This window comes from Camellia sinensis, chromosome 6 (genome assembly GCF_055761805.1).
Source record: "Camellia sinensis isolate YWXY chromosome 6, ASM5576180v1, whole genome shotgun sequence".
NCBI classification, from domain to species: Eukaryota; Viridiplantae; Streptophyta; class Magnoliopsida; order Ericales; family Theaceae; genus Camellia; species Camellia sinensis.
Window position 1 is genome coordinate 46,501,142 of NC_138966.1, and position 20,369 is coordinate 46,521,510.

The window sequence follows — 20,369 nt, forward strand, 5'->3', positions numbered from 1 at the left end:
TCACCCTGGACACTCTGGCCAACTTAGTTATCAATGGAGTCCATCCCCTATCTCCTCCCAAACAAGATACATATGCAATGTATTTAAACGCTTTATCATATACAATGATCAATTCAGGCACATATTCAATGTTAATAATTCAACCATCATATGCAATGACATAATTCAAATGATTAGTTTCAATTCACCTAATCATCATGCAATGTCTACAACAATCAAGACTATCCTCCACCGATAGCCCAAAATAGTTATTTGTAAACAAATAATAAATTTATCAAACAGATAAATTATCAACATTTCCATAGGTGAGTGATTAATCAATCCAACTACACCATTCAATCTCATAATTTACCAATTTCGTGATTTTCAACTCAATTTCATATTCTCACAATTACCAAATTAATTATACAAATTAATCAATTACATTTAATTATGGCACTTTTCCCCCTTTTCTCAACTTTAGCCCTAAGGCTCAATTACCTCAATTTTACACCAATAATCCCATTTTCCAGGGTCTCACATAGACATGGAGCTTAACAATAGAAAACCCCCTTTTTATAATCTCAAATTCAAACCCTAACCTTCCACAATCTCCATATTCACCATTTATACAAAATGACTAAAATTTATGTTAAAACTCATGAAGACAAGTAGTCTATTCCTACCTCAAATTTCGGAGCTCAAAGGAGAAGAAGGAAGAAACTCAAAGTGCTCCAAATCCAACCATTTTCGGATCAAAAGATAGCCCACGCAATACTTTAGCTTTTTAACAAAGGGAGTAGGGTAGAAACCCCCTAGATCAAGTGTATATGTAGAGAGAAGGAGTGTATAGAGAGAGAGAGAGTTGGATCTAGGGTTTGGAGGTAAAAAGAGATCAAAAAGTGAAGAAGAAAGACGCTGCTGCGAACTGATAAATACAGGGCTCACTCGAGCGAATGAGTGGTCACTCGAGCGACCAGACACAAAAGAACCTCGCTCGAGCGCAAGAAGCGTTGCTCGAGCGGGCAAAGCGAAGCTTTAGGTCTGCAACCCAGAAGCACGTTCAAGCGGAGGAGTTCTCACTCGAGCAAAGAAACACAAAACATAGAGCTCGCTCGCTCGAGCGACAAAAGCCTCGCTCAAGCGAAGAATACCAACCTTCAGGTCCAATCTAGACGCAGACACACGCTCAAGCGCAAGAGTTCTCGCTCAAGCCAAGAGACACACCACCCAAAGCTCGCTCGAGTGAAGGAATCCTGGCTCGAGCAAAGGAACTAAAACACAAGGCTCGTTCGAGCGACAAAAGCCTCACTCGACCGAAGCAACCAAAACCTGGACAACAACCATTTGTTTCAAAACGCACCCAACTTGTTCCAAACTCACCCAACACATCCCAAAACTCAAAAACAAAGACTTAAAGGACGGAAATGCGATTTAGACAACAAAAAACATCCATGGAACCGAGTCTGGAATACAATAAACAATGGAGGAAAAACCGGGATCGCTATACCCCATGGCTTGGGACCATTCTTTGGATGCCATAATAGATTTGAAAATGGGACATCCGTTCACGAAAACAAATATCATTCCAAAACATAACTTATCTCATAGCATATCAAATATAATTCATATGAACATATCTTTACAGAAATGTTACTCACAGTGCTTGGTCGGTGGTACACCTCAATGGCTCAACTTGCAGAAACATATCCAAGCATACATTTCATAACATTTTTAATATGCAAGCGGTTCAAAACTAATTCATTTCATCCATTACTTATTTGCTATCTTGTTTCTTTTATTTTTTAATTTCCTTCGTGTTCATGGAAGGGAAATGCATGTGAAAAACACTTGAAAACCATGCAAATGGAGGCCCAGAAGTTGGAAAAACAGAAAGAGAGCGAATTCGAGGCCGCCCTGAAAATCACATGTGCAAAAATGTGAGGTCTAGGTTCAATCGTAGTTTGAAATTTTGCAGAACACAATTTGGAACAAGGCAGTTGGGCCGCACGTGCAGAGCCTTAGGCCACATGTGAGGTCTAGGTTCAATCGTAGTCTGAAATTTTGTTGTAAAGCTTGAGCTGAGTTTTGCACTTTTAAACCTTAATTTTCTTCATTTCAAGACCCAAAACTCTTCAAAAACATCTTGAATTTCATATTTCCAATACAAACACAAATCATAACTTTAAAAACAACTCACATGTTCAATTAAAGATCAACTTCTTTGAGGAAATTATAAAATCATAACATATAAAACTTGAACTCAAGCTCTAAAGCAATTCCTTTGAAATCATGAGAGGCCATGCAAGAAAACAAGGTTGCGATCATGACTTACATGAGATTATGCCATGCATGTTCCAAATCTTGAGCTAATTCTTACAATCCACATTTTTATGTACTTATAAGTGAACACCAAGGAGTTACACCTCCAAACTCGTAATTATGTATGGTCTCCAACTAATCAAGTTTGAAGACAATAGATTTGGAGTGTAGATGACTCAAAGTCAACAAATTAGAAGATAAATCTTACCTTAGATGGATAATTTGTGGAGATTGGCTTCAGGTTTTCATTATTCTTCTTTTCTCTCTCTTTTCTTCTTCCATCTCTTGCTTTCTCCTTGAGTCTCTCTCTCTCTCTCTCTCTCTCTCTCTCTCTCTCTCTCTCTCTCTCTCTTCAAGTTTTTAGTTGTTGAGTCTAAGGCTCACTAAGGCTCATCCATATCTCTCTATACTTATATATAACAATGGCTTCAATGTAATTAAACAAATTTAATTCATTATGAATCAAATTTTTACAAAACTTCTCATTAAGTCCTAAAAATCAAGTTGATCGCAAGTATGCACTCAATTTTGGTTTTTGGTGCCTCTAAGACCTTCAATTTTAGTTTGTAGTTGTAAGTTCAATAGGTTTTTCTTCAATCAACAGATATATAAGCAAATCTTTCTAGTTCACATACAATTTCTTATCAAACACATAATCAATTAGCACATAACAATGCAATTAGATGCCTAATTAATCAGATGCATGTCCGGGTCAATACATTATCCCCACCTTAGAAACTTTGGTCCTCCAAACTTGTCTTATTACGTCACAAACTAAATTTGGGTCCCGTTTGTCGTTTCATTTTTTTGTTGCACCACTAATTTCTCTTCTTATTTGGTAATATCATAGGTCGATCACATTCCCATAGTCAAAACCCATGAGCACAATAAACCGACAAGTGAACAAGTAACGTTTCTCGGTCCTTCCCAAAATTGTAATAACATGAGGCAGCACATTTCCATAGTAAGTCATTCACAACTCTAAAGCAAATCCATATATTAATCCCAGGATAGTCAATGCAATGCTAAAGTAATCAATCACCTGGTGTTCACAATTTGCCTTTCCCATAGGTTCAATGGCATAATACAATCGTACTAAAGTAGTTATTCATAGGATAGTTATTGGTTTTTAACAAAATTATATACTTCTATGTAGTCGGTAGTTACAAGCAAAATAGTTCACTACCAACAATTCTCATAGCATCGAATTTGAATTGCAATAACACGGAAGTAACCATGCTCTAAACAATCAATCCCATGGCAATAAAGGTAATACTAATCATTCTTTCACATAACACATATATTCCAAATCGGTCGGCAGTATAAGTCTACATACTATTCATAATCAAATAGTCTGCTATTAATAGTTCATAAATAGTCTGCAAAGTAGCGTAAATGTTAACATCAGACTTAAGTTCTTAATCTACCAATGCCCTTAGCAAATATAACCCGATCATTCGTTTATAAGCAAGTCATGGTTTTCCCCGTAAACCAACTCAAATAAGATACAAGTGCAACAACTCTCACAGTTATATCAAGTCAAAGCATATTGGTTCCTATCATCTCAAGCTATATCAAATCACATGAACAGGAATCATGTCATTAGCCCATCAGTTCAAGTTATCATACAAAATGGTTCATATTAAGTCATCTAAATACTGTATGAGGGACCAATCAGCAAATTCTCAATATTCACAAGTTTCAACACTTTCCATAGCATAGGTAATTTGTCAAATTCATGGCATTTCAACATCTCATATACTATACACTAGTTTGTAAGTCTTAAGAGCATTCATTAACTATAATTCAACCTATCATGTTTCGTTGTGCACTCGTACCCCTTCAAGGATTTATGTTCAAAACAAGTAAGTCAAATATAACCCATTAGAAACCCAAATATAAGGCATAGGTTCATAATTCCACTCATTCAACAAATTCAAACAGCATGTTCACAAGTCATATCAAATCAAGAGGTGTACAATTCTCATACTATTTGCCACATAAACATTTTGCACATAAGTAGGATAATACCTGATTCTCAAATTTGGGTTTGATTCTGAAATTCGGAAGGTTTTCTACTATTTCAATTCTGTTTTTTTAACTGAATTTGGTGCCAAAAATCTGTTTGATATTTGCTGATGTGGCAAGTTTGGCAGCTACTATTCAACACTCCAAATTTGAGAGCAGAAATGGCATCTGCTATCTTTGACAAATAGAATAGCAGGCCATTGGAGACCCTCTTTTTGTCACTCTTGTCAAATTATAGCTTTGGAAGGTTAAATAGCAACTCCATTGGAGATGCTCTTAGGTGATAGTTGCCCGATCAAGGAAATTTTGAGGAATTTTAAAAATTCCTACCAGAGTGATCAACCTAAACAATTGCTTTTCCATTGTTTTATCAAAAAGTGCCCCAATTTATTTTTAAAAACATATGATTAGATTACAACTTTCATTTTTTTTTTCAAAATCATTTTTCAAAACAAAGTCCTCTTTTTTTTTCCTATTCAAATTTCAAAGTTTTTCTTTCTTTTTTTTTTTTCAAAAGTTTTGTGGAGTTCAGATTTCATTCCAATGAATTAATCAAACAATCATCCTTTAGCCAAATATCTTATAGAAGAACCAAAATTTTATTCAAAATGGAAGACTTGGTCATCACTTCATTCTCTAACATTTTTCCATAAAATTAAGATTCGTTCAAAGTTAGTAGCCCAAAGATTTTTACTTCATGAAAAGAACTTTTCGTAATTTCCAACCTACTCAAATTTTATTCCCAAAAAATTCCTAAGGAATTTTAGATTTTATTCCAAGAAATCAATTAAACAATTATCTTTTAGTCAAATGCTTTCTAAAAAATTTCAAAATTTTATTTCAAAGTTTAAGATTTGGTCATTACCTCCTTATCTAACATTTTTCCATAAAATAAAAATTCCCTCTAAAGTCAATAACTTAAAGATTTCATCTAATTGAAAATTTTACATAATTTCCAAAATTCTACTTTGAGATTTATTTATTTTTATTTTTATTTTGAATTCTTTCTTCCCAATGAGTTTTAGATTTTATTCCAAGAAATTGTCAAAGAAACAAAATACGGGGTCCACCAGCACTTCGGGCTCCACCCGAGATAAGGCACCAACTTGTACTCAATGTGATAAGAAGCATCGTAGGGTTTGTTATCGTATTTTCAGGGCATGCTATAGATGTGGTGAAATAGGACGTATGGAAAAGGATTGCACCCAACCTAAACAACAAAAAGGTGGGAAACTGGTTGTTAGTTCGACCAGATCCATCCCAAAACTGAGCAATACTACGAGGCCTGCTACTACCAGATATACAATGAGATAAGGGAGAGTCTTTGTACTTGTCCCAGGTGACACACAGAATACTGAAGCTGTTGTCTCAGATACTATCTCTATATGCAATTAAGATACTTTTGTGTTAATTGATTCTAGCTCAACGCATTCCTTTGTGTCTACTATATTTGCATTTAGATTGACTAGACCCCTAGAGTCATTGCTATATTTGTTTTATGTATCTGTTTCTTCTACGGAATCTATATTGTGCACATCTGTGTATAGTGTTTGTGATATAAGAGTTAACAGTGCTATCTTGTATGTGGATTTTTTATCCTTGGACATTAGACACTTTAATGTAATTCTGGGTATGGATTGGTTGTCCAAATACTACGCCACTATCAACTATGTAACAAAATGGGCTGTGTTTAAACCACCAGGGCATGGTGAATTTGAATTTGTGGATAATGGGGTAGTGCCTCTGCCTTATCTAATTCAAAAATGAAAGCATGTAAACTTCTTAGGAAAGGGTGTCAAGGTTATTTATATAGTGTCTTGACTGAACAATCTGTGAATGTTGAAATGGATAGTATCTCTGTTGTTAGAGAATTTTCGGATGTATTTCCTGATGAACTGCTAGGGGGATTGGTCGACAGAGAAATAGAGTTTACCATTAATGTTGCCCCAGGCACCCAGCCTATCTAAAAAACCCCCTACAGTATGTCTACTGCTAGGATGAAAGAACTGAAAGAACAATTGCAAGATTTGTTTAACAAAGGGTTTATCCAACCAAGTACTTCATCGTGGGGTGCATCAGTGTTATTTGTGAAGAAGAAAGACGGGACTTTACGTTTGTGCATTGACTACCGGGAACTAAACAAGGTAACTCTCAAGAACAAATATCCATTGCTCCAAATTGATGATTTATTTGATCAGTTACATGGTTCACAAGTCTTTTCAAAAATCGATTTGAGATCCGGATACCATCAGTTGAAGGTGAAGTCAAAAGACATTGAGAAAATCGCATTCAGAACAAGGTATGGTCATTACAAATTTCTTGTTATGCCATTTGGAGTGACTAATGCACCTGCAACATTTATGAACCTTATGAACCGAATTTTCAAGACTTATCTTGATGAATTTGTTGTGGTTTTTATTGAAGATATTTTGATATATTCAAAGAGTAGACTTGAACATGAACAACATTTGAGAACCATCTTGCAAATTCTTAGAGAAAAGAAACTATTTACTAAACTAAAGAAATGTGAATTTTGGTTGGATGGGGTTGTTTTCTTAGGGCATGTCATTAACAAAGAGGGGATTTCAGTAGACCCACAAAAGATAAAGAGTATTGTGAACTGGTCTACTCCAACAAATGTAACAGAAGTCTGCAATTTTATGGGCTTAGCTGGGTACTACAGCAGGTTTGTGAAAGATTTTTCAAAAATAACTGTACCTCGTACCTAACTTACACGCAAAGAACAACCATTTGAATGGAATGATAAAAGAGAATCTTCCTTTCAAGAACTGAAAACGAGATTGGCTACTGCACCAGTGTTAACATTGCACACAGGTACAGGAAACTTTGTGATTTATAGTGTTGCATCTTATAAGGGTTTAGGTTGTGTGTTAATGTAGGAAGGACGGGTAACTGCTAATGCTTCCCGACAATTAAGACCACATGAGAAGAACTACCCAACACATGACCTGGAACTGGCCACAGTTGTATTTGCTTTGAAAAATTGGCAACATTACTTGTATGGGGCAAAATGTGAAGTCTACATGGATCACAAAAGTTTGAAGTATTTCTTTACTCAAAAAGAATTGAATATGTGGCAAAGAAGGTGGCTTGAACCATCAATCATTGATGAGATTAAGTAGAGACAAAAAGAGGATGAATTCCTCAAGAAGATAGTTGATGAATTTTAGGCAAATTTGAAACTGGGATATAGTGTTGTAAATGAGGTGTTGAAATTCCAAGATAGATTGTGTGTCCCGAATATCCCTGAGTTAAAGAGGAGAATTCTTGATGGATCTCATAAATCAATGTTTACTATGCATCCGGGTAACAATAAGATGTATTAGGACATAAAACAGACTTACTGGTGGCCAAATATGAAACGTGAAATTGAAAAATATGTGTCTAAATGTCTTTAGTGTCAACAAGTTAAAGTTGAACACCAGAACTAGCAGGTCTACTTCAACCTCTCCCTATTCCAGAATGGAAGTGGGAGCACATAACCATGGACTTTGTTGTTGGCCTACCTCGGACACCTAGAGGTATGGTTTCTATTTGGATTATAGTTGATAGACTGACTAAATCTACGTATTTTCTACCTATGAAAACCATGTATGATGCATATAGATTAGCCATTATTTATGTTGATGAAATTGTTTGTTTACATGAAGTTCTAGTGTCTATCGTGTTGGATAAAGATCCGGAATTTGTATTTAGATTCTGGAAAAGTCTTCAAGCAACAACGGGAACAGAACTAAGATTTAGTACAACATTTCATTCACAAACTGATGGACAATCGGAACAGACTATACATACTCTAGAAGATATGCTCAGGATGTGTGCTTTCGATTTTCAAGTGAGTTGGGAGACTTACCTAGCATTGGCTGAATTTGCGTATAATAATAGTGTCCACTCCAGTATTGGTATGACACTTTATGAAGCTTTGTATCGCCGAAAATGTAGATCTTTGATATGTTGGACTGAAGTTGGGGATAGGGTCTTGCTTGGACTTGAACTTGTGCAGACAACTACCGATAAAATTAAAGTTGTTCAACAAAGACTTCAGACAGCACAAAACCGACAAAAGAGTTATGCGGATGTTAGAAGAAAGCCCTTGAGTATGAGGTTGGTGATCATGTGTTTATTCATGTGAATCCAATGAAAGGCCAATTAAGGTTCGGTAAAAAGGGTAAATTATCACCTCGTTACATTAGACCGTTTCAAATTCTAGAAAGGCTTGGTCCAATTGCTTATAAAGTTGTGTTACCGATGGGAATGGAACAAATGCACAACGTATTCCACGTACCAATGTTGAGGGGCTATCTCCAAGATTCGTTCTACGTAATTAATTTTCACCGAACAGCACTTGACGAAAATATGGAGTACACAGAATGGCCAGAACGGATCATTGACCGACAAGTATAGCAATGAGGAACAAATCCATTCTAACGATGAAAGTGGAATGGAAAGAACATTATGGAAGGGATTCCACGTCGGAGAAAGAAGAAGAGATGCAACAACACTACCTACATTTGTTTCCGACGGAAGGTAACATAAGTTTGGGGGACCAAACTTCCTAAAGGAGAAAAAAATGTGACAACCCTGCTCTGTGATACATTGTTAATCGTTAATTGTACTTGTGATTATGTGCTTGATGTGAATTTGAATGCTAATCATGTTATTATATGTGACATTGAAGTTATATCTGTTCACCTTAAAGAAATATGTTCTATGTCCTATTATGATTTCAAATTGAGAGTCGTAGAGGTAACAAAAACCAAAATTGACTGTATCATTGTGATTAGCATAATTTTTAGAGCCTATGGTGAAACTTAATTAAAAATTCATTCATATCAAAATAATTAGATTAATTTGATTTACTTAAGAGCATCTAATTAGGCCTAAGCTTTGATTAGCCAATATGATTTGTGGAACCTATATATGTGCTAATTAGGGGCTTAGCTCATATCTTTGAGCTCAAAAATCTATCAAGAGAGAGTTTTAGTGAGAGAACACTTGATTTAGAGAGAGAGGCCAAATTCTTGAAGAATTGACTTAGAAGTTGAAGATTTAGGAAACTAGGCTCAAGAATTTACTAGAGTTAGAAGGATTGAAGGCTCCAAGTAAGTATTTGAACTTTAATTCATGAGCTTAAGTCCATAATTATGTGTATTCAAGAAGAATTGGTGAATTGATGTAGAATACAAACTTAATATGAAGAATTGGGTTCCAAATTACACATGCATGCATAATTTTGTTGACCCTCATGATTTTGAACATCATTTGTACCATTTGAAATGGAGTTAGAGTCTATAATTTACATGCATGCATAATCCATGAAGTTATGAAGCTTGGTTGCATGAGTTTTGAAATTGTCAAGAAGAAATTGAGATGATTTGGGAGATAGACCATGCTTTTGGACAATTGGTTTCAAACTACTTATATTTTCATGTTATATAATGTTCTTCCAAGTTTTTATTGTCAACTTGCAAGCTTTGAGCCTTTAGAAAGGTGTTTTGAGCTTCAAACGAAATTCTAGAAATTCGAGAGTTCGGCATGTCCGCTCGAGCGAAGAGAGTCTCGCTCGAGCGTAAAAATTCAGCTTCCAGAAGTTTTACAGAGAATTGCACGGTGGCTCAAGCAACAAACTTTGCGCTCGAGTAGACCCTATTTTGCAAGACTCATTGCTCGAGCGAAGAACATCTCGCTCAAGCGTAAAAATCATGCAACCAATACTTTTATAGAGGTTTACAAACCACTCAAGCGACCAAAGCTGCGCTCGAGCAGAGCGCCTTGTTTCAGAAACTTTTGAAAAGCTGTTTTATGTTCCAATTTCCGTTCTCTTTCATTTTTGAGTATTCTTAGGCATACATTAAGCATCCTAAATGAATTAAAGGATATAAAAGAAGCCTAAGAGAATTAAGAAAGCGAAAGAACGGACTGAATTGTATTATGACCCAATGTGTTATGAATTATGTAGGGTCAAGTGCAAAGACGAATCAATTACCAGAACACAATGAGTAATATCTTAGTAAAGATATTTTTGTGTGTGCATTATTTTCTAAATGTTACCTATGTGGTAAGTTTCTAGACTTCTGAATTGACACTATGAATGAGTATTCTATTCACTTGATTTGCAATGAAGCATGTGAAGTGATTAATGTATGAATATGAAATGGGCACAAGGCCGTTCGGTTTACTTGAAGAGGATATAAATTGGGCCTAAGGCCGCTTTGTATAACTGTTACATGGGCCAAAGGCCGTTTTGAATAAGGAATTGATTGGACCTAAGGTCGTTTTCAATACGAAGGCGAATGTGAACATGATCATGGATCTAAAAGTGCGCACAAATGTGAATATGAATTGATTGGACCCAAGGTCATTTTGTATATGAATTGGACCCAAGGTTGCTGTAGACACCCTATTTTTGACCGACCTTAAGACTCAAACGTCATCGATTGAGTGCGCGGTGATAGTGCATGTTGTGCTCATTCGAGTTTCCGGAGTTTTTGGCTAAGTGCCTTGCCTCCGAGCCTCTGAACTCTTTGTGCTTTGGCTCGGTTTGTGGACCAAGCCTTGTTTCTCTTCCCTGGAGGGAGGGAGAGGTCTTGTAGACCACCTCTTTGTGGTCGTAGACCACTTTTCCTGCTTGGAGACTAGTTTTCGATTTTCGGAGCCTTCGGCCGCGCCCCTTGTCTCGGGACCGCTTAACGTTCTCCGTTTGGCTTGGTTTTTGGACCATGCCTTGATGCCTCTGCCTAGAGGGACACTGTGGTCCGGGAGACAACTTTTGTGGTCGTAGACCACTTTTGATGCTCGTAGACTAGTTTTCAAGGCTCCCGACCGCGCGCCTTGCCTCCCGGACTCTCATCTTGCATCCCTTTTGGTTTGTTTTTGGTACAAACCTTGTTTTCCTTGTTTGGAATGTGGTACAAGGGTGGGAGACCAATTCTTCCCCTTGGAGACTACTTTCCCCGCAAGCCAGTTTTCTAGTCGGCCAACTAGTGTTTTTGGTCTTTGGGCCACCTTTTCTGGTCGGCCACCACACCATTGCCTTACTTTCATGTTGCTGACCATCTCCCACCATGGCCGACCACTTTCTCCCCTGGGAGACCACTTCCACTGGTCGGCCGACCAGTAGAAGTAGCTGGCCAACCACTTCAAGTGGTCGGCAGCTTTTCATCACCTTTTTGGAGATATTTTAGAGCCAGTTGTGCCAGCTGGAGGGCACAAAAGCCATCCTTCATACACAGGGATGGCTTCAAGCCTAAAGCTTTTCCAACAAGCTTGAGCCTTGGTTGTCTATATAAGAGAACCTCACCCCTCCTCCTCCAGGTTCAGATTTTTGTGTTGGAGAGATAGATATATACATTTGTCTCTATCTTGCTCTTTGCTTCATATTTGTGCTTTAAAAGTGTAGTTTTATCACACTTTAACACACAAACACACACTTGTTGAGGCTTCTTGAGGTTTGTTTTGGAGTTTTTGGACTGATTTTGGTTAGGAAAAGCTGCTGGAGTTGTAGCTTCAAAGGTGTTCTTCAAGGGTGAGTCAACTAGCCCTTTAACCCTTGTTTTGGTTTAAGCTTTTGAACCTATTTGTATGCTGTTTTTGCCTTGACTTTAAACTGAAAAAAGTTCTATTTTTTAGTCATTAGCATGTTCGTTTAAGGTCACTTTTGTGTTGGGGGTAGTCTACCCCCTCTTAGGCCTTGTTTGGTCTTGTTCTTGTGCCATCTTCTTAATCTATTGGGATCACCTTGTTTTGGCCTTCTAACCACTGAAACGCAGAGGAATTTAGTGGTAGAAATGGTGTTTTAAGGTCCCAAATAGGAGAGGATCATCCCCTCTCCTTATGTCTTGCATGCTTGCTTTGAATGCCTCATGTGTAAGTATGTTTGTTAAGCTTATGTTGGCCATATCTTAGCATGTATTTGGGGTTATTTCAGTATGGAATACCACTGTTTTGCCTTGGTTTTGTCATCCCTTGCATGCCTTATACACTTATAGTGTAAATTTCATAAACTAGTCTTTTATGCTTCATGAAGTAACATGTCATTCTAGCTTGTTTTGAGTCCATCTCAGCATGTTCTTGGTGTTGTCTTGCCATGATATACCTCTGTTAAGGTTTGGTTTGATAGCCCCATGCATGCTCCATGCACTTGTAGTGCAATTCCATGAATTAGCCTAATGTGTACCATGCTTTAGACTATCATTCTAGCATGCTTTTGGCTTGACTCTGAGAAGCTTTTGTCCATGTTTTAGCATGCTCTAGCTCTGATTTGTGTTATTTTGGTCATGCATGCCATGCTTTGTATAGCTATAATGCATTCTAGGTTGTTAGCTTTGTGTATCAAGTCCACTAGCATGTATTGCTTGGCCTATTTGAATGATTTGACATCATTTGTAATGTGATTTCAGTCCATGTTTCATGTTCATGCACTTGCATTTGCCACTCTTTGAGCACTCTTGAGAGTTGTGCTGTTATGCCTAGTCAATGGGCCTTTGCATTGCGCATGCATTTACTTTGTACTTCCTGCCTTAGTTTAGCATTATAGCCACTGATTTGGGCTTGACTGAGGTCTGTCCATTTTGGTTTAAGTCCATCAAGCATGTTATGTGAATATTGTTACATTGCATTAGGTTGTTGCATGCTTATGTTACCTTGCATTGTGTATGCATGCATTAGCATTGTTTGCATGTCATTAGCTTTGTTAAAGTTGATCATGTCACATTGCATTGCGTATGCCATGTTATTCTTTGCATTGTGTATGCCATGTAGTTGCATTGTATGTTTGCATGTTGTTGTTGCATTGTTGTTTGGATAGGGTATTAGTCCAAACACGAGAAACGAGGGACATTTCATACTTGAAGTGATGAAATGTGCCCCAATTCTCGGTCGCCGACGCTCTTGATCATACATGATAGAGTTCTAGGCTTTATGTGTTTATGTGTGCATTCATTTTACAGTGAATTATGCAATTTGGTTTCTCGGCCATCATGCATTGAAATGCGCGATTAGTGGCCCGAAGGTCGAGAACCACACTCCCTTGAGCTTATGAAATGATAGGGAGGATAGTTGTGCACACATATCTTGCAAATACATCGCCATGCCCTTTCTTGCTCTCTATTGCAGCAAATTGGAGAAGTGCAGCAAAAACTGGTCGGCCAACCAGAAAAACTAGCTGGCCAACCACTTTTTCTAGTCTGCAGCAATAGAAAATAGTCGGCCAGTGGCTGGAAACACCCCTAGGTGGTCGGCAGCCCTCCCACCGGTCCCCAAGGTGAGTTAGAAGCTTTGTGGAGCTTGGTGCAAGGTTCTGAGAAAAATTGAAAACAGAGGCAAGTTGGGGCATCGCGTTGGATTTCCGAACGAGGTGACCGAGCATGCATGCATTCTTCTCCCTCTGCGGACATTGCTTTACTGCTTTACTTAGCTAATTTGCTTAGCTAGTTAGTATTTTGATCTTGTACTTAAGTAGTTAATGTGTTTAGCTGCTTATTTGTATTTGATTAGCTTGATTTGTAATAATTAGTTGTAGCTAGTTATTCAAATTTTGTGATGTAACAATTAGTTTAATTAGCTTAGATTAGCTAGTTAGCTTCTTATTCAGACCCTCTGTCGAGAGGGCCAACTGTTGTAATAAGCGTGCGTGTGTGCGACGCATGTCTTCCAACCCCCATTTCTTTCTCCCTTTTACTTAACCGCTTACGATGGTTAGTTTTAGGGCATGTTTCGATTAGCATCCTTATGCTTGCATTCATGCATCATTCATCTGTTTTGCATGCACCGGGCTCAACGCATCATACTAATTGCATTGTATTTCAATTCCAATTTGAATACATGTATCAAGTTGTATTTCATATGCCATCTTAGAATAGCCGAGCCTATCTTAGTTGCATTTTGCAAGTGTTGCATTAGCTATCTTAACATGAACTAGGATCATGCATGAATTCTAACTAGTTCTCTGTTTTGGCTCAGAGTACACTGTGAGTGTTTACGCTTTAGCATACTGCATGTGTGTTAATGCTTCCATATTTAGCATGCTTGCCATAAGGCTAACTGCTTAAGTGTTTAACTGTCTGAATGCCTGTGGGTGAAGGTTGGGTTGCTTGAATTGGAACAATTCATTGAAATTCCCGAATTAGCCTACTTGCGAGTAGCAAACTTCAAATCATTTTCACAAACGAACATGCAATGTTTTGTTCCAAATTAGGCGATCTAGTCTATAATTGTATGATGTGCACATCACATAGTAATTCTAGGTTAAATAACCGGAATAAGAACACATGCGTTTTCAAAAACAAAATATCATGCTTAGTAAAGGCCAATCTTTCGATCGGGCGAGCAGAGGTGCTCGCTGTATGACCTTCCCCTCTCGTACCCAAGTTCCCAAGCCGAGGCAACTTTGGTGATGACGGACATGTGGCCTTAGGCACGAGTCAGGGTTTCCTAAATTTTCCCAAAATAAAACATTTAGGTGGCGACTCTATATCTGGCAAAGTAGTCCATGTTTGGCACTTCTTTATAAAAATTAATTTTCCAAAACGATTTGCCGGATTTGGACTCTTTGGTGATTTATCGGTCTCAGATTGCACTTTGTGAGATTAGATTCAGAACCATGACATTGAGTCCGAACTGTAGTGGCTCAGAACAAAACAATTCGCGCCCTCGCAGTGCGGAGAGCGGAGTTCTCGGGGACAGTCTACAGTCGCTTCACATATAATGCACCGAAGGTCGTTTCGCATATAATGGACCGAAGGTCGTTTTGTCTAAGAATTGGACTTGAGGTCCTTTTGCATATAATGTACCAAAGGTCATTTTGTAAATACGAATTGGACCTGAGGTCGTTTTGTATATGGATACGATATATGATATGTTGGACCTGAGGTCGTTTTGCGTTGATATTGAGCAACAAGTTTTGTTATGAATTTTGATTTAATGAATCTCATTCATAAACTCCTTTACTTTGGTATTATTCACTGGGCGTTAGCTCACTCATTATTTATATATATGTAGGTGAGTAGCGAGATGTCCAACACCAGCCCTAGTGAGCTATGAGAAACGGAGTTTTGAGGAGTCAACCAAGGTTGCCTCACACAAGAGGCCTTACTTTTGTTTTACTTTTCCTTTTGTTCTTTTGTGGTAATGTGTGAAGAAATTTGTGTATAGCCTTAGTTTTTTTTTTAATACTGACTTTTCAAGGATCCTGGACTTATGTAATACATGTTATGGATGTTTGTATAGTGTGAGTTGTTACATATATAAGAAATTTTTTTGGTTAAGCGATGTATGCACAGCTCATTGGACAGTCCTTGCAAATTCTACTTTTGCAATTTGGCCTCCTATTATTAAATATGATTTGATTTCTGACTAAGGTTGTAGGTAATCCCATGATTACTGACCGATTATGACTATAATCCATTGGGTGGGTTCGGGTTATGACAGAATAATTACAAACCAAATGAGACAGAGAGTATATTACAACAAAAATAAATAATAATAAAAAATATAAAAAAAATCCTCACAAAACACTCAAAACAAAATAAAATAAAAACTTCATGAGCTTTTAAGACCATACGAACATGTTATGCTCAACACCGGAAGGCTACTCTATTCCATCCAAAAGAAGTTAGCAAGCCGGCCAAATAAGCCAGCCGGCCAACTAGGCCTAGCAAAGCTTGTCTTGTTGTAACACTGAGAAAAGAACAAATAAGGAATATGTAGGTGCTCAACTAACCACTCCCGGTTAGATTACAAATAAAAAAAACTAATATGAAACTAAAACAAGAAAAACGAATAAAAAATAGAAAGTGCAAGATTACAACAAAACTAATATGAAACTAAAACAAGAAAAATAAATATAAGATGGAAAGTGCAAGATTACAACAAATGAAACTAAAACAAGAAAAACAAATATAAGATAGAAAGCGTAAGAAAATAAAAGAATTGAAAATAAAACAAGAAAAACAAATATAAGATAGAAAGTACAAGAAAATGAAAGAATTGAAAATTTACCTTCCGAAGAAAGATTGAACTTCTTGATTTTCAAACCTCCTCTTGATCACCCTCAAGGTTATGAATTGTGTTCATAATCCTCAATTCAAGAGCTTGGAATTTGAGTTTCAATGGTAGCTTTAGACAAGTGTAGGAATGATCACTTGGAACTTCACAAGGACTACTCTCTCTTTGATCAAAGCTCTAGAATTTACTACAATAACATGACTTGGATGAATTTTTGTAATAGAAGATGAGATATAGTGTACAACTTGAGAAATGAAAGGTCACAATTAACACTCAATTTTGGCTAACTCTTAAATTCAAATCTTAAACTCTCTTTTCCTCCATCTCTAACCTTCTCTCCTCAATCTATCCTCATTCTCCTCTCAACAATCTGATGTATTCATATAGGCCATGTAAGTGGAGAAATGGTGGAAGACAAAGTAGAAGATTAATGGAGCATTAGGGAAAATAATGGAGCAAATGGAGCACTAATGGAGCTAATGGAAGACAAAAGCGGAGCATTAGCTCCAATGGATCAAGCACTAAGTAATAGAGGATGAGTATGCATCCATTCAATGCGTAAATGGGTCAAAAAATGGGTTTGAGAAGTGTCCACTCGAACCAACACAAAAAACAGGGCAAACTATTTATAGGGTAATTGACCGGCCAGACGACCAAGAGGTTGATCGGCCGGAGAGAAATTTTCTCGGTCTGCTCTAGTTCAGTCTAACTTTGCTCCAGTGCCCAATGGGACCTAAACACTTGGCCAAAATAAGCCTATGGTGGAGAGTAAAACTCAAATTCCATCTTTTTTACTGAGGATTGTGTAAGAAACACATTCTGATTTTTATCATCAGGTAAACAAAAGAAAGCGCCCAAGTCTTAGGGCCGGTCACAATGGGGTGTCTACAGATGTACAGAGGATTAGATAATCAGAACGACCTTGGGTCCATCCTGTCAAATATATGGAATGACCGTCTGTCCATTTCAGATATGTAAAACGACCTTAGGTCCATCTATTGACACCCCATTTTGGACCGCCCTTAAAAATTGGGCGCTTTATTCCGAACACCCGATAATGAAAGTTACACTATGCAATCGTTCGAATCTTCAGCGAAGAAATTTGGATTCAAGCTCTAATCCCAAACCTTGCACCCCATTTTGGCCAAATTATTTTGCACCTTAAAACCCTCATTTCAAAATACATTTCCAAATGCTTCTACGATATTCCAAGGCTCACATTTCGCTTAAAACATTACATTTTTCGGTAAACCAAGTAAGGACAAAGTGGAAATAAATGGAAGGGAGGTGAACTCTTTAAAAAATCTATAAAACATCTCATTTATAGGTTTGAAGTTGAAGAAAATAGGAGGGGAGGGAAGAAAACTAGTTCGGATAAGTTAGGCATCAATCCGATTAAGATAGAAATGAGAAACCTTTACTAAAATAGGAATATCTCTTTGCACACTTATAATTTAGATGTGAGGCCACTACCATTGGAAATTAGACTTCTGGGGTTTCAATTTAGACTCAAGAATCACTTAAAACCGAGTCCGGATGAGGGAGATATGCCCGTTTGAAGTCAAGTCTGAATGCAAATTTTTAAGGCCCGGGTCCATTTGGAACTGGCCAGGCCTCAATGAAAACTTTTCATGGGTTGCTTTTTAGGCCCGACAGTGTGTTTTTAGGCTAGGCCGGCCCTCAATGGCGCCAGACAGACAGCTGGCAGGAATTGAACAAATATCTTTGTTTGAAGATATTTATGATCTTTTTGGCTCAAACTCTATAAATGGGGCCTCCCACTTTAGATTTTAAGGTTAGAAAAACTTTCCAAAAGGCTTAGACATTGATGAGAGCTCTTGAACCTTCAAGCTTCTTTTGTTCTTCAAATCAACTTTCACCTTCCATACACCATTAAAGCTTGGATTTAAAGCTTTCTTGTAGAGAATTCAAGGCATATTTTTAAAACCTAGAGGTTAGAGAATTGTTCTAGGAGATATTTGTAGAAGGTTAGACATAAGTTCCTTACAAAAGCTTTCTTGACCTTCAAACCTTCTTTAGCTATACATACACCATTAGAGCTTGTTCTTAAAGCTTTTCTGGAAGTTTCAAACCATATTTCATAAAACTTGACAGTGTTGGAATCAAGTTTGTTTAACTACAAGCATTCACTCTTTCAAGAGGTATAACTTTTCCATCTTCTTCCTTATTCCTCTTTTACTCTTTTCCTCTCTTTATACACTATTTTTTGGACTATTTTTGTGGGCTGAAACTTGTGATTTAAGAGCTACCAAAGGTGAAGGGGTTAACCACCCTTCCTTGAACCTTATTCCAAGCTTATATCCTCGTGTTTCCCACTTATTTCTCTGATTTTAGCCACTATTTTGGGGCAGTTTTTAGACTATTTTTGGACTATTTTCAGAGGCTAAAATATGGTTTAGAAGTCCCAAAAGTGGAGGGGTTAGCCACCCCTCCTTAGCTTTGCTTACTAGCTTTGTATCTCTTTGTTTTTGCCTATCTTTTTGTGCTCTTTTAACAAGGTTTTAGCTACTGTTTTTTACACTTTAGGGGCTATTTTAGGTCTGTTTTAATTTATTTAATTAGTTCATGTTTTGATTAGTTTGTTTGTTGTCTCATAAGTTCGTATATATAGCTTGTTGCATGTTGTCCTAGCCTTTTTCTTTTTTTTTTTTTTTTTGTGTTTAATTTCCATGTTATGAGCCTCATTTTAATAATCAACCTATCATCCATTTTTTTAATTTGAGAGTTGTTTCAATCGGTTGATGATTGTTCAAAACATAAGTTAGAGATCTATGCTTAATGGCTTAATCTCTACAGAGGTTCATCACCAACGGCATAGCCTCCCTTTCATGTTGAGAATCACTTCCCGTTTGATATGCTTCTCATTTAGTGGACAAAATCATCACCTTGGACTTATAGACTAAAGAATGGAAAAGACTAAGAAAATTGGCTTGAAATGAACCAACCCACATAAAGAAAATGAGTTAAATTGCTTGGGATTCGATCGTACGTTATGCCGAATCCATTATGTTAAGAGTTGTCTTACATCAATTCATAATGTTTTGATGAACCTTGAAGCGTCTCTACCTCCCTCTTTGAGTTCACTCTATGATTGGAGGGAGGGGTGGTTATAGTTCCTTTCATTTATTGATTTTTTGTCCAAATTGTAATCGAAATCATTAAGCAATCAATTTGCTTATTGATGGTTTTGGAAACAATTCTAGCCTTCTCTCGAGGCTTCTCCATAACAGAGAAGTGTAGGAGGGACAAATAGAGTTCAGAACACTTTGTCTGCACTGTTTTCACTTCAAAGCACATAATAGAATTTTACATGACATTGAGGCACGAGCAACCTTCTTTAGGCCCGACCGGGCTTTATTGAGGGCCGGCCAGTCATCAATGTTTGGTCAGCAGTTTATTTTTGTAGAAAAAAGAGAGCAGTAGCTGAAGGTAAAACAGAGCAAGCCAAGGCAGACAGTGTTGTTCTGGGACCTTGTGAATACAACGATTGTGTATTAATGCTTTATGCATTGTTGTAATTAATTTATTTATTAGTCTTGTTATAATTAATATTGTTTATTTGTAATTGTTATAACTAGTTAGTTTAAATAGCTGGTTTACTTATGATGGTTATCCTTGTTGTAATAGCATAGTTAGCTAGTTGCTTCTTTAATTTATTCATTCGATTTTGTAATAAGTAGTTTAATTTGGACTTTCGGACTTTGATTCGCACCCTCTTGCACGAGGGCAATGTTATAATAAGTTGTATGTCTTCCAACCCCACGTCTTTCTCCCTTTTACTTATTTGCTTACGATGGTTGGTTTAGAACATCATGTTTCTCTTAGCGTTTTCCATGTTTGCATACACTTGTCTTGCATGCATCGAGGCTCAGTTCATCATTCTAACAAGCATTGTTGTTTGTTACTTCATTGAATACATGTGTTACTGCGTGCTATCAAATTGATTCACATGTCATGTTAATAGCCGAGCCTATTTAAAATTGCATATTGCATGT

At 37.2% G+C, this 20,369-nt stretch overlaps 1 pseudogene; it reads left to right on the forward strand.

The window, feature by feature from the left end:
* Positions 1-8,756: 8,756 nt before the first annotated feature.
* Positions 8,757-20,369, forward strand: part of LOC114285524 (putative sugar phosphate/phosphate translocator At3g14410) — a 39,429-nt pseudogene continuing 27,816 nt past the window's right edge.